The sequence below is a fragment of the Aotus nancymaae genome, unplaced genomic scaffold (assembly GCF_030222135.1).
Source record: "Aotus nancymaae isolate 86718 unplaced genomic scaffold, 86718_ANA_hifiasm-v0.15.2.pri h1tg000032l_0, whole genome shotgun sequence".
In the NCBI taxonomy this organism is placed as follows: domain Eukaryota; kingdom Metazoa; phylum Chordata; class Mammalia; order Primates; family Aotidae; genus Aotus; species Aotus nancymaae.
In genome coordinates, this window is record NW_026988445.1 from 4,450,944 (window position 1) to 4,463,998 (window position 13,055).

The 13,055-nt window shown below is 31.8% G+C and overlaps 1 protein-coding gene and 1 pseudogene across 1 annotated transcript in view; both read right to left on the reverse strand.

The window, feature by feature from the left end:
- The window catches only part of USH2A (usherin), a 775,604-nt gene that overhangs the window by 467,194 nt on the left and 295,355 nt on the right, over positions 1 to 13,055 (reverse strand). The gene's annotated exons all lie outside the window — the stretch shown is intronic.
- On the reverse strand, positions 1,352 to 1,465 carry LOC135277636 (U6 spliceosomal RNA; annotated as a pseudogene).

The following is a 13,055-nucleotide window of genomic DNA, read 5'->3' on the forward strand; positions in this document are numbered from 1 at the left end:
TTCACTTCTGCATCTCCACCTTGTACATTTTATGCTCTTGACCATTTCCCACAAACTTGTCCTAGTGATTCTGATATCTCATTGTTACACACTCTCTTATTCTCTTACTCTGGCCTGCGTGAATGTTGTGTTCTTGCTGTCAGATTCAGGACGTGGTCCTTCCTGGCAACTCTTCCACACCACAGAATAGAATTGTTTGTCCCAACAAATCGCTTTTCAGTAGTCAAATTCATTTGGACTCCTGCTACTAGATGTATTGTTCACTCTCATCTTCCCTAATAAGTGCACTGAAAAGACTGAGCCACCCATTTGAAACTTATCCCATAAGTAAATGGAAGAAATTAAAATTTGTGTGGAGGGCAGGAATAGGATTTTCAAAGTTGAGACTAGGGCAACAAAATTGATGGTGAAATATAGAGAGGAAACATAATTTAGCTACACAGAAGGACACTGTGATTTGGGAGAATAAGATAAAGACAGACAAGTAACTGAATTAACTGAAAGAATAAAATCTATACATTTCAGGAAAGTCACATTAAGACATATTGATATGAGATGATGGAGTGGGGCAAAATGGTCCATTCTTTTCATCAATTATTGAGAGAAATGGAGTATTATAAACAGAAATAGAAATGTCAGATAAGGAAAGAAATTGGGGGTTAGGAATTATCTTTAGTTTTAGGAATACTGAAGTTATGATGTAGAAAACTTTATCTGTCATTTGGAAATGAGAAACTAAATCTCAGAAGAGAAGATAGCGCCAGGAAAATAAATTGGCAATCACCTATCAAAAGCCATGTTTAAGAGACAGATTGTAGAGAAAGAACCAAAGCCTTTAATGGAAATGCTCACATTTAAGAAAAGAAAAAAATAAGGGCAAGAATCAAGTTAGATCAAGAAAATACTGTAAAATGGAAGGCTAGATAGGAGGGAACTTTAAGGAGGCAAAGTTAGCTAACTGCGTAAGCACTTCCTATAGGTCCCGAATAATTAGAACTGAAGAAAAGCTTATGGAGCTGGTAATGACATGATTTTTTCAGTTGAGTAGAATGGACTGCTTGGTAATAAGGATTGAGGAAATGAATGAGTAGAAGGTGGGTATAGAACACTAATTAGAAAAATCTGATAGAGAAAAAAAATGGGAGACATAGAAATTGATTATTAGGGTAGACCAGGGAGATAAAAGAAAGAAGCATCTGCCAGCAGAACCACAGACATAAAGTCTATTCTGCAACCTAAGCAGAGAACAATTATATTTTGACCAACTGTTTTCTTCTCTCAAGCTTCTCTCCTTATGGTTCAGAGTAACTGTACTTGAGAAGTCTTATCTTTCTGTCACCATTTTTTCTTTTTTAATATGGAACACTTCACGAATTTGTGCATCATCCTTGTGCAGGGGTCATGCTAATTTTCTCTGTTCTCTGTATCATTCCAATTGTAGTATATGTGCTGCCAAAGTGAGCACTCTGTCACCATTTTCTAAATGTGATATTTGGTATCATATATTATAATAAAACCTATTCCTATAAAATTACACAGTTCAAGCTTATTTCACAAAAGAATAGCTATAATTTGGAACATGAAGAGAGCAAAATTCTCTACCAGTGTGTTGGAGTCATCTATGTGGTAGTAAAGAGGAGAATAAAAGCAAGGAATTGGGTGTTGGAAGATATCAATAATTGCTCAATCTGGGAAGACAATTACTTGTCTTTAATTCAAGAGAAATCTGATGAATGAAAATAAATCAGTAAGAATTACAGGAATATTTAGACAAATGATGCTTGTGAATCTTATAAAAATTATGCACTAAGAAATATGCAAGTGCATGTGTTTTTCTAAAATACATTATTTAATTTTCAAGTTTTATGCTTATATGAGAAAATGCACTGTTAGTGCAACTAAAATATAATACTTTACACAGATAGAAGAAAATTTCTTGTAAGAAGGGAAGCTATGGTATAGTAAAAGGCAATTGGATTTCATGTTATATGTTAGATTTTCCCACAGCTTTTTCACATAATTTAATCTTGTCATTATTCTCTTTACATTGCCAAGATAAATGATGAATGATTGTTTTTTTGCATGAACTCTATGACAAAATTAAAAATCCATTCACTGAAACATCATACTCTTGACAATTAATTATTGTTATAGACATAGATAAATCCTATCTTTTGAGCCAAATGCTGAAATCATGTAATCAATTCTTCAAATGAACTAAATAAAAAAAGAATGTATTTAAATATAACAACCTTTAGATTAATATGTAAAACATTTTAAAGAAAAAACTATTGACTTTACCATGAGACAGAATGGTAATATGCATAACTATTCAAAATTATTAAAACTCTCTTTTCCTATAAGAAGTTTGTATATTTACAGATTCCCAACTATTGACTTCGACTCAGCAATGTGACTTGGATTGGTGAAATAACTGAAAGTGGACATGTGGTGTGCCACAGGAGAGCAGAATCTTTAATATAGGTATGTAGTTGAACTTATGGTCTTCCTCTCTGCCTCACAAACCTGTTTTCATCCCAGGCCCAGGAATAAGAAGAGTTGTGGATCAGAGCTCAGCAGTGACAAAATATTTTTTGCTTTTAATGTTTGTGTTAAGCTGAAACACTGACTAAAATGGGCAAACAAATGAAAATTATACTTCTCTCACTTGCTGAAATTTAGGTTTTGACTTTCAAAAAATGAGTAAGAAAGGAAATGTCCTAAAATTCAATTTTTATTTGTTTCTAGTGTTTAAAGAATAGAGCATTTCTTACATCTCTATATTCATTCATTCAAGAAATATTTAAGGAACACTTACTTGGTGCAAATGGTATACATGAGATGTGTAAAATAAACTTACATCCATGGCCTAACATTCTAAAAATATGAAAAATTCAAGTTCTACATGGAAATATTTAAATTTCAAGTAAGAGGGTTTATAACTTTAAAAATTTAATTATAAAAGTCATACACCTTCGGGGCCATGGACTAGGCAAAGAATTCTTAAACGATAAAGGTGAAGCTATAATATAAAGGGAAAAGTTGATAAATTAGACCATGTTAGAATTAACAAGGTATGAATCACAGAATGAAAAGACAAATGACATAATGAGAGAAGATATTTGCAATACATATATCTGATACCAAGATACACTGCCAGAAAATAACATATGAAAAATGGTCGGTATCATTAGTCATCAGAGAAATGCAAAATGAAGTGCAATACCACTAACCATCCACTAGAATGGCTAAAATGAAAAGGAAGCACAAAGTGTAGCCAAATATGTGCAACTACTGTATACGTGTATATATACACATACACACATGTATATTACATATAACTATATAAGACATAATATTAAATAAGTTAAATGTTAAATTTATAATATAGAATATAATATCTATACATGCAGCATTCATAATCTAGTTGGAGTGTACCATCTTTTTGAAAAACTGACAGTATTTATTAAATTATCCATGTATCTTCTGATATGTATATCTTTTGATCCAGCCATTCTACTACTTGATATATATCCAGCCCCATCCAAATGCATAGGATTAAAAGATACACAAGTATGTTTATAGCAAGACCTTCCATTACACCTTCAAACTGAAACATACACAAATGTCATTCAATTGTAGAAACAACAAACATTGCAATGAGAATGAACAAATTATAGCTACACCCAACTCTACACGAGTCTCACAACCATGGTACTGTGTAAGAGATACTAAGAACAAATGAATATAAACTGTATGATCCCATTTATATCAAGTCCAAAACCAGACAAAAATCAATCTATGATGTCAGAAGTCAGGATAGAGTAATCCTGGCTGCGATTTAGAAAGGGCACTAGGCAGGCCCACTGGGGGCCCAGTAGTGTTCTATTTTGTACTGTGGGCTCTGGGTACCCACAGCTGTCCAGTTTATAAAAATGGGTCAACCTGTACACTACTACTTTTTGCACTTTTCTGCATGTATGCTAGACTTCAACACAAATATTTATCAAAAACCAATGTGTCTCTCTTGAACTAAGAAACATAAAAAGCCATCCAAAAGCCTTTATCCTAGTCAACATAAGTTAGTTATTGGAGACCCAGGAACATGTAAGACATTTCAAAATGATTGGAAATTGTCAGGTAATAGTCATACAAAGCTACTGTAAGAACAAAAAGAAAACAAGAGCTAACACATTTCAGCTGATGAAAATTCTGCCTTCCAAAATCCAAACCAAAAGAAGGAACCTGTAATACAAGTCCCTAGTATGAATCAAAAAGCTGCTAAAAATTACATAGATTTTAAAAAATCTTGTATCAGAAATTCAAAGTCTCAGAATTGACATGTAGAATATATAAAGAAATCCTGCAACTCAATAAAAGCCCAAGCCACCCAATGGAAAATGAGCAAAACGTCCTAACAATCACTTGACTAGAAATCCTGATATGCAAGTAACCAATGCTCACAAGAAAGATATTCAGTTTCATCATTCATCAGGGTACTGCAAATTAAAACTACAATGAGACACATCTCTGTACTCACTAGAACGACTAAAATTAAAAACACCACATTCTGCGGAACATGTGATGCGATTGAAACTCTCATATATTGCTAATGTAAATGCAAAACTAAACAATCATTTTGGAAAACTGCTTGGCATTTTCTAAGTTAAACATATACCTAGTCTATCCAGTCTTTGACACATCTTTTCATTTTCTTAATATTTTTTGATGGAGTTGAATTCACCTTTTTTTTTGAGACAGAGTCTCAAAAAAAAAAAGGCAATGCAATGGCATGATCTTGGTTCACTGCAACCTCCGCCTCCCAGGTTGGTTCAAGCCATTCTCCTGCCTCAGCCTCCTGAGTAGCTGAGACTACAGGTGCATGCCATCATGCCCAGCTAATTTTTTGTATTTTTAGTAGAGATGGGGTTTCACTGAGTTAGCCAGGACAGTCTCAATCTCCTGACCTCATCATCCACCAGCCTCGGCCTCCCAAAGTGCTGGGATTACAGGCACGTCCCACCACTCCTGGCCAAATTCATAATTTTTAATCGTTAGTGCTTTGTTTGTATCTTGTCTGAGAAATCTTTACCAACACCAAAATGACCAAGATATTTTCTCATTTTTCTTCTAGAAGCTTTATAATTTCAGCTTTTATTTATTAGGTCTATGAAACCATCTCAAATTAAATTGAATGCATGATGTGAAGTAAGGGTCAAACTTTTTTTTTTTTTTTTACTACTGCACATTGTACAGTACTATTTGCTGAACAGATTATACTCTCCCCATTGATTTGCCTTAGCTCCATCAAATTTTAATTGACATCGGAAGTCTGAGTCTATTTCTGATTAATTTAGCAGTACTTACACAAATATTATAAAATCTTGATTTTTATGGCTTTATTTTAAATCTTAAAATGGCTAAGTCCATCAATTTTTAAATACTTTATTCAGTAGTATTTTGGATAGTCTCGGTCTCACACATATTCTTTCAACATGTAGAATCAAGTTGGGAATTTTGCAAAAAAGCTTGCTGGAATTTTTATTAGAATTACATTAAATGAATAAATTGACTTGAGGAAAATGGTTCTTTTAACAACATTTTGTTTTTCATCCACAAATATGATAAATCTTCATTTATTTAGGTTTACATTGATTTATCTGTTATATTTTATAGCTTTGGCTATACAAATCTTTTCCTATATTTTGTTAAATTTAAGTGCTGTATTTTGAATGTTCTTTTAAATCCAACTGTATTTTTAAAAATTGTTTATTGCTAGTATATTTGATTAATTTTACTTATATTAACATTGTATTCTGCAATCTAAGTTCATTTATTAGTTCTAATACTTTTTCAAAGATTGTTTAAAGCATAAACATATAAAATTATGTCAATGACAAATAAATACATTTTCTTTCCTTTTCAATATTTATGAATTTTATGTTACTGTATTGTTTTAGCAGTGGCTAAAACTACTGATAAAATTTGAATGAAAACTTGATCCCTATATTAAAAACAAAACATGTACGATTTCACTATTATATAACATATGTATATATTATATGCTATTATATATAAGCTGTGGACTATTTGTAGTGGTCCTTTACCCTCCTATTCTTAGTTTGCAGAAAGTTTTCATTATGAGTACATGTAAAATTTTGTGAAATTTTTTCAACTCTATTAAGATGATACGATATTTTGCTATGCTAGTTTTTCTCTATTAATGTGATAAATCATATTGATAGATTTTTTAAATTAATCCAAAATATTTTTCTCTCTTCCTCTCCTTTCCTCTTTCCTCCTCCCTCTCTCCCCTTACCACCCTTCGCTCCCCAACATCCATCATTCTTGCAAACCAATTTTAGGCTTTGCTTTCTGTTTCTATTTCATTGATACCCAATCTTGTCTTAATATTTTAAGATTTCTTATCACTTTGGGTTTAGTTTGTTCTTTTTTGCCTGTTTTAATAAGAAGCTTAGGAAAGCTTGGACTTCTTTCTTCTAAGATTCTAAGATAGTCATTTAACCTATACATTTCTCTCCAGGCATGACTTGAGCTGCATTCCAAAAATCTCATGTTACACTTTATTTTTAATTATTAAAAATTCCTTTTTTTTTGATTGGTAAGGCATTTAGAAATGTGTTATTTAATTTGAAGTATTTAGACAATTTCCAGATAGCATTCTCAGATTGATTTCTAATTTAATTCTATATAAACAGAGAATATACTCTGACTTCAACTTCTGAAATGTATTAAGATTCTTTTATGGCCTAGCATATTAGCTGTAGAATATTTGTAGTGTATATACTTTCAAATGTACATAGAAAATATGTACATTTGAAAAATAATAGCTATTTTCTAGTTTTGGATAAAAAGTACAATAACTATCACTTAAATTTGTTGATAGTGTGTTTGATGTTTTTGTATTCTTATAGATTTTTACCAAATTCTTTTATTAATTACTAAGAAAGTCATTTAAAAATCTTGAAATATAGGAGTGAATTTGTCTATTTTATCCTTTAGTTTGTAAACTTCTGCTTCATGTATTTTGAAACTCTATTACTACATATAAGTACCTTTAGTATAATTTTTTTTAATCAATGGACTATCATTATAAAATGTCTCTTTAGTAATATTACTGGTCTTAAAGGTTATTTTGGCTGATATAAATACTGTCACTGCCATTTTCTTAAAAAAGATGTTCCATGGTTTTTTTCTATCCTTTTACTCTTAAGCTATTTGTGCTTTTATACCTAAAGTATGTTTCTTGTACCCAGTACATATAAGAGTCTTGCCCGTTTAGCCAGTTTAATAATCTATTCTTTTTTATTATTGTTACGTGCATTTATATTCAACATAATTATCAATATGGTTTGAATTTAATTTTACCATCTTGCTGTTTGAATTCCTTCTTTTCTCATTTCTTTTTTTTCTTTCTCATTTACTATTTGTTCCTTTGCCGTGGTTTCCCTATCTTGTTATGGATTAGAGGAGTTCCCTTACATTTTGCTATCTTTTTCAGCTCTTTAGCTAGACTTTTTAAAATGGCTCTCTAAGGATCATCATATGCATTCTTAACTCACATACTATCACAAATTAACATTATACTACTTCACATTATAAGTTCCTTATAGTAACATATTTTCATTTACCATTGTTCAATCATTTGTGTTATTTTTTCATAGTTTACTTTTGTAGATGTAGTTTAATATTAATTTTATCTTATATATATGCAGAATATATTTAAATTTCTTGTTTTAATGAGTCAAATACCTTCAAAAGAATTTTTAACAATATTTTCTCTTTATTCACGTTTAATTTCCATTTTCCTTCATTCTTTCCTCACATTTATTATTGGTATTTTTTTAGCCTAAAATATTTTTAGCACTTCTTGTAATGCAAGATTATTCATTATATAGTAACTCATTTTTTAATCTAAAAATGTCTTTTAACTTATTTTTTGAATAATATGTTTACTGAATATAGAATTGAGATTGATGTTTTAAAGCTTCTAAAGGTATTCTATTATCTTCTAGCCTCAATTATTTTTGATGAAATGTTAGCCTTCATTCCTTTCATTGTTCTCTCCTATATAGCGTCTTTTTCTTTTTCTCTAGCTGATTTTAAGGTTTTATTTCCTTAATCTTTTATTTTTAGAAATTGGACTATGACTACCTAATATGTGACTTTATTGTATTTATTCTACTTGAATTCATTGACCTTCTCGAATTTTTAGGTTGTTTCATCATCAAATTTGAATATTTAGCAACAGTTATTTCATCAAATATTTTTTCTGCCTATTTCTTCTTCCTGGAACCCACATCTCCATGTATGTTAAATTTCCTGATATTATTCTACATGTTATTGATCTGTTTATTTTTTCAATCTTTTTTCTCTTTTTTGTTTGGTTATTTCATAATGATGTGTTTAAATACATTCATCTTTTATTCTGCACTGACCAATTTGCTACTACACCTATTCAATAAAGTTTTTATTGTAGCTTTATACTTTTAAGATCTAGAATTTCTATTTTATTTCTTCTTAGAGCTATCATTTATCTCAAGATATTTCATCTTTTCACCCATTATATGAGTTTTACCTTTATGTTTTTAAAAATGTTTACAATATTTGCTTTAAATTTTTTGCTTTCTAATTTACAGTAATTTGGCAATCTGTGGATATATTTCAACTGACTATGTAGAACTGAAGTTGGGCTTTAATCATATTTAGTTCACCTGTGTTTAGCCCAACCTTCAACCATCGAGGATGCCACCGATCTGGTCTTATCCATATTTGAGCTAGCAAGGGGACTTGGCTGGGATTATAAATATTTTTGGTTCATCTTTGGATTAAATTTCTTCATAATTCTGGAATCCAATCATGGCAAGATTTCAGAGGAATCTACTTCTAAGGCCTCTTCAACCGACATTATACTGGCAAAATTCAAGTGTGGAGAATAATAGTGGAACCTGGGGCTGAGCTACTTGCTTTGGCATTTAGACTTCTAGATCTCATTTTATCTTACTAGGCCACATTGTTCTCTAAGGCTAGATGATTTCCCCTTGACCCTAAAAATTCTCCCCATCTATAGCAGCATACTCCTCTGCTGTCTGAACAGAACAAGTGCTTAGCCTCAGATATAGAAGCTGCCACAGCACTCTGATCACCTATGAAGCATTTATTTCTTCCTAAAATTCAGTTCAGCCAGGGTTTTCTGCATCGCCAGCTCCTTGATAGCCTCACAGAAAAAACATATTTATTACGTCTGCTTTTTCTTGTTGTTGCCATGCAAATAAATTTCTTTCTCACTCTTCTACATTCCAATTTGAAAGAGAAGTTTCTATTTATATTATGAGTAATTTTGTGAGAACAGGAAAGCAATGGCTTTATATATATTTCTCTGGACTCCAGTCCATTTGTAGACTGTTCAACTAGTTTTATATTTTCAATGGATTATCTGGGATTTTCAGGAAATAGTATCAGAAAATAATAATCAACTGTACAATTTATGTCCAACTTTTAAACTCCTATTTTTTTATTCAGTTAATAGGACCTCTGCAACAGGGATAAGTGACAGCACTGATAATTTTTTCTCTTTTTAATGCTATTTTATGTTTTATAAAGATTGATGTATTTATCTACATATTTGTTCAATTGTCTAATCATCTTCATATTCAAGAAATTTTTCTTGTAAATTCTGAATCTCTCTTCAAAACATATCTATATTTTCCAGATGTATCCATTATATAGATGATTATATTCTCATAAGAATTTTTCAAAAATTTAGAATAGCCCTTAAGCCAGACATTCTCTTTTTAGTCTTCAATAACAAGGTTAACAATTTTTTACTTTAAAAACAGATATTGATCCATGGGGTTAGAAAAGTCAATCAAGTATTTTATGATGTTAAAAATAACAAAATAAAACAAAACAAAAACCCAGCTAGGCATAGCGGCATATGTCTATAGTCTCAGCTATTTGGGAGCATAAGGCAGGAGGATCACTTGGACCAAGGAGTTTGAGTCCAGCCTAGGTAAGATAGTGACATAGTAAGACCCTGTCTCTAAAACAAAACAAAACAAATAAAACAAAACAAAAAACTAATAACAAATACTAGTTAACTTTTAGCAGGAATTAAAAAAATTGATTAATGAAAGGAAGAAATGAAAACATCGACCTACATTAAAACATAAAACTAGAGAAAATAAACAGTAGACAATAACTTAAAGATACATTAGTTCCATCAGCTTGCCTTTGCTTTCAGCAAAATACATGTTTGCTCTGAAAAATAAAGATAAGAAAGGTATAATACTTATTTTAAGGGAAACCCATCCTATAGTAGAAGTATTCATATCCAAATGAGTACAAAATATTATAAAGAACCAGTACAAGAAAGATATGCAATCGATAGGTATAACATAGCAAAACAGTGACAAATTTTGTTGAAATGAGAGCAAAATAATGTACAGAAAAGTTAACAGAAGCTGTGATGGTTGAACTGGACTGTGAAGAATGAATTAAAATTCAGTGGGTGTACAATGAAGTGAAGGGCATTACAGGGCATCAATAGATAAATGTTCATAGAAGGGAAGAAAATGCAGTCTGAGAGAAGGCACTTTCTGGAAACTACTACCACCACCAGACTATCCCTTTCTTGTTGATTTTTGTAACTACCTGTAACTGGCTGGGCACAGTGGTTCATGCCTGTAATCACAGCACTTTGGGAAGTCAAGGCAGGCGGATCACTTTAGGTCAGGAGTTCAAAACCAGCCTAGCCAACATGGTGAAACTCCATCTCTACTAAAAATACAAACATTAGTTGGGCATGGTGGCACACCTGTAATCTCAGCTACTTGGGAGGCTGAGACAGGAGAATCACTTGAATCCTGGAGGTGGATGTTGCAGTGAGCCAAGATCATGCCACTGCACTCCAGCCTGGGTGACAGAGTGAGATGCCATCTCAAAAACAAAAAAAAAAAAAAAAAAAAAAAACCTTCCTGTATCTGCAGTCCACCTAGTATTCCCTCTTTATATCATAGAAGGAAATATCAAACCAAAGTGTTGAGACAAGGATGAAAAGTATCAGAATCTGGTGCTATCCCTAAATTCTCCTTCTCCCTCAGACACATTAACCAAATCCATTAATCTCAATCCTAGGGATATGACAGACAACACATTCTTCAAATCCTGCTAGGAAACATATGAAATAAGTGGGTAGAGCCCGAGTTAAGAGTTATGGATCTAAACCATGTTCTTTGACTCATATTCAACAAAAAATTCTAATATTATAATCAGAATGATATGACTTAGTTTAAAGGATATCTATCAGAAACCTTAAAAAATGCTTTAATAAACCAATAGCATTAATTGGTCAGAGACATAACTACTGAAAAACAAGACAAATAAAATATGCCAATACAATAGTCAAAATATGCTTTTTTTCAGGAGTCTCAATGAATTGGCTCCTGAGATCAAAAAGAAAATCTTCACATAAAATTAATATATTTTATTATCTAGGTATTTTCTTATTCTTGCACACATAAAGACAGCAGAAACCCTTTGGCTTCATGATCAAATATCCCTTCTGCTTCATTCCTACCTAATCCAATTGCTCAGAGATGGATTTCCAGTGTCTCGTTGGTGCATTAGGGAATGTAAAAGTTCAGTTTCATATAGAAGTAACTCTGGTTATACAGTTTAATTTAAATTATGCAAAACAGTTCCTAAATTAGAAAAGCTTTTTCTTTTTACTTGACTGCCATTAGGTGGTGCTAGAAAAGTCTCCATTCATAAAATATTTATGGCTAACCAGCTCTATAAATACATGAATAACAAAATCTACATCGATTATACTTGACAAAATAACAATTGAAAACTAACCTGAAAATATGAGCGCCCTGGAATAAATCCCCAAACATTTATTTTTTAGAATACCAAAGTTATGTTACCTTATTATTTAAACATATATTATTTCTCACTTTTGAAAATTCAATTTTTTCAGCTGCTTACTACAAAAGATTTCAAGAAATATTAGATTAGCATTCTAAAAATTACAATGGAAGTATAGATTAGGATAAAAAGTCGGGAAGTACTGTAGGAAAAAAACAAAAATAATGTGCTTTAATGTACAAGAAGTATTGAGAAATGATTTCATTTTGATCTGTATAAAACAAAGAAACGTGTTTTATAAAACCTTTTATTTTAGGTTCAGGGGTACATGTGAAAGTTTGTTACACACATGAACTCGTGTCGTGGGGGTTCGATGAATAGATTATTTCATCATCCAAGATTTAAGCCCAATACCCAATAGTTATATTTTATGCTCCTCTTTCTTCCCTCCCTCCACCCTCAAATAGACCCCAGTGTCTGTTGTTCCTTTGTGTTCACTAGTTCTCATCATTTAACTCCCACTTATAAGTGAGAACATGCAGTATTTGGATTTCTGTTCCTGCATTAATTTACTAAGGATAATGGCATCCAGCTCTATGTTCCTGCAAAAGACATGATCTCCTTCTTTTTCTTGGCTGCATGGTATTTCCTGCTACATGTGTACCACATTTTCTTTATCTAGTCTGTCACTGATGGGCATTTAGGTGATTCTGTGTGTTTGCTATTGTGTATAGTCCTGCAATGAACACCCACATACATGTATCTTTATGGTAGAATGATTTATATTCTTCTGGGTATATACCCATAACAGGATTGCTGGGTCAGATGGTGGTTCTGCTTTTAGCTCAAAGAATGTTTTCTTTTCATCTTTTTAAATAATCCCCCATTTTCTCCTTAGAACAATTAAAATCTGTGGCTGTCTAAATGTTACCCTTATAAAGACTGATCATGCTTTACAAACTTCAAATGATAAAGAATCAAAAAAGTAATATCCACCAGATACTTTATGAAACATATATACGTGCTATTGTGCTCATTTCCTGCATGAAAGAGCCCATGGCTTTCTAGTCTGAAATGGAGACATTGAATTGCATGATCTCAAAACTCAGACATAGTGCATAAATTTATAAATTAATGAAGTAAAATTGCCATCTAACTGCCATTTC